The 3,056-nt window shown below is 40.2% G+C and overlaps 1 protein-coding gene across 1 annotated transcript in view; it reads right to left on the bottom strand.

Annotated features, from left to right (window-relative positions):
• Positions 1-3,056, bottom strand: part of CUNH2orf80 (chromosome unknown C2orf80 homolog) — a 14,415-nt gene that overhangs the window by 4,996 nt on the left and 6,363 nt on the right. The gene's annotated exons all lie outside the window — the stretch shown is intronic.

The following is a 3,056-nucleotide window of genomic DNA, read 5'->3' as shown; positions in this document are numbered from 1 at the left end:
GGTGGCTCATTCAAGCAGTTAATGTAGCTTTCAGTGTGGTTTGTATGAAAAGTTATTTAAAAGATGAAATTTAAATCCTAAATTTAGACTTAATCACATCCGCCTTTTTTACTTTAATGCCATTTACTAATATCTTCATTGTGTCAATGTAAAAGTATTGTTATGATTGTTATTTTTCTATTCAAGTACTTATGGAGCGTCAACTTATGTCCAAAACACATTCAACAAAAACTCCTTCCAACTGAAAGGAGGAGAGGGAGGAGAAGAAGATGAGGATGTGTAAAGTCCTGTCTTTCCTTATTCCCTCTTTCTCCATCAAATGGAGTTGAAAAATATTTGTATTGCTTGCTTTATTTGTTGAAGGAAGATTTATGCTCTTTTTTGTTCAGTTTAAAATTGTGTAGGACAGTTTACATTTATCTGAAGCTAACTCTAAATAACCCTCACTTGTGAGAGGCCCCGAATTGATTTCTTCTCTGGGTCCAAAGTCTTCAGCAGAAAAATGGCTCCCCATTAGCAAAGACAGCTCCTTATCAAGAGTAAAACCTGACGCAAATAGAATTGAACAATACTGCATCCATGTTGGCTTTCTGTCACCAGGTGGCAGCAAACAGTCCTGAAGAAAGCCATCGAGCCTGTGCACAGTACCCATATTGTATCATGTGGCCGATTCTGGTGGCCGGATATTCTATGTAATCTGATTAGTATTCGACAGGGACTCAAGCTCTTGCTTGAGAAGGATTTTAGCTGTTGCTTGGGAGACATTTTATCTGAAAAAAATTAAAAGTCATTCAGATATATGCAGCAATTTGAGAAGAACTTTTGGCAATAACTATTTTTTTGAGCAACCCATCTCCTAGTTAAAAAGTTTGAAATTGTTAAGCTCCAAGGACTGTTTTAAAATAGCTCTTACAATTTAAGATCTTTGAAATGTCACATTTCCATTGAGAGGCTCTGCTACTTCCTTATTTAAGATGTAGAGGAGGTCCCTGAGTGGAGCAGATGTGTAGCCACAAAAGAAAGGCCTGAGCAGGGAGGAACTTGGGAGGCTTACAGGGGTAGATGATCCTCAGATTCTTATATCTGTAGCTCAAATTATATCATACCCTTTGTGATATTTCATTGTCTAAAATAGGCAAAGTTTATATTATGTTAATAATACACATAGATGCTTGATGAGCTATTTAAGTTATGAATATTTAGAACAGTGGTTCTCTACCAGCAGTGATTTTGCCTCTTAGGGTACATTTAACAAAGTAGAAACACTTTTGGTTGTCACGACGGTGGGGGAATCTACTAGCATCTAATGGGTAAAGGATTACCCAGGGATGCTGCTAAACATCCCACAAGGCACAGAACAGCCCCTGACTCCACCCCCTACACACAACAAAAAATTATCTGGTCTAAAATGTAGAGAAACCCTGACTTAGTGGGACATAAAGGAAATCAGATACCCAACCCCTGAATAATAACTATAATAATAACTTAACTATACCTAGTATTTTAAGGTTACCAGGTGCCAAGCATTAAGGGCTTTACTGGTACTAACACTTCATTGCCCACAACAACCTATCTTCTTGACCTTCTTTTAACAAATGAAATTGAGACTGACATATCTGAGAAGACTTGCCCAGGATTATTCTGCTTGTAGCCGGTGGAGCTGGGGTTCAAACTTCAGCAGCCTGGCTTTAGAATCTTTGTGCTTAACTATGTTACAAACTGCCTCCCACATACAAATCAATAAGTGAGTTGATACTCATCTCCTGTATCAATAAACAAACACAGACCTTTGAAGGAAACTCCCTTGTATATTATCTACTTCCCTTTAGTGCTGGTCATTGTGCAGTGTATGTGCACATTTGGGCTTTGTATTATTGGTCACTAATTGTGAAGACAGAGATTGTGTATAACTGAACAGAGAAGGTACTGAATAAAGGCTCTTTAATGGATAGATAGAGATTGGCTGGCCCACCTCTAAACATCATGGCTTCCCCCTCTGGCTCTTTTAAATGAATCTGGCTCATCTGAGCTATCCAGAGACACCCATGTTTGCAATCGTTTTGGATTGATAACAGCCAAGACTGGATGGGTTCTCAGTGCCATCTCCTTCAGGATATGATTGTCCCTATTTGCCCTCTGGCCATGTGAGAGGAGACCAACAGATCAGATATGCCTGATGTCTTATCTAGACCTCCCCAAGGCACCAGAAGATGAGGCTAAGAAAACACAGTCACCAGAAGCAGAGGGGCTTGGAGATGAGCTATTTATGTTTATGCATTGGGGAGGGGAGGGTGAGGAGGATGAAAAGAGGGATAGCCTGAAAGGGAGAAAGCTGCAGGAAAAACAAGCAGGAATGTAGCAGTATGGTTTGCTTGGATTTCTAAGAAACTCAGAGACCTGGGCTTTCTTTAGAAGCCAAGAACAGTTTGGTCTCTGAACAGTATCAGGCCTGGGGTGGCCAAGGTAGAATGTCAGCCCTAATATGAGATATAAGAACCATGAGAAAGCAATCTTGTCTGACATGCTCACCATTATATTCCCTACACCTACAACTATTTTGAATGAATGAATGAATGAATGAATGAATGAAGTTGAAATTAGAGTAATCAGGAGAACTTGAGTCTTAGGACTATAGCCAAGTTACATGTGAATTCAGGTGAAAGGACAGTTTGTTTCAAAGTTACAACACTTAATAAACACTTGACTCTTAAGCTGAACTTGGAGGGCTCTTGACTTTACACAATCTCACTGTTTGCAGAATGGTCTACAGGTAAAAGAACAAGGGAGGCAGGTGTTACGATAGCCTTAGCCCTGTACCTGCCCTGGCCTCCCTTCCAAATCCAGTGAGGGCATCGAAAGCAACAGAAGGCCTGGGTCAGCAGAAGGCCTGGGTGTGAAGGGTGCATCCTGCCTTCTTCCTTCCCTAACTCCCTCCTGTTCCACATCCATTTTCCCTTTCCTGTTCCCTCTCCTAGAGGTATCTAAAGGTAAGCAAATCAGTAGTTCACCTCCAAATAGAAGCCCATACTTAAATGTTTACTAAATATTCATACATT

This window comes from Pteropus vampyrus, unplaced genomic scaffold (genome assembly GCF_000151845.1).
Source record: "Pteropus vampyrus isolate Shadow unplaced genomic scaffold, Pvam_2.0 Scaffold152, whole genome shotgun sequence".
Classification (NCBI taxonomy): Eukaryota; Metazoa; Chordata; class Mammalia; order Chiroptera; family Pteropodidae; genus Pteropus; species Pteropus vampyrus.
Note: the sequence above shows the minus strand (reverse complement) of the source record. Positions and strands in the feature narration are given on the sequence as shown.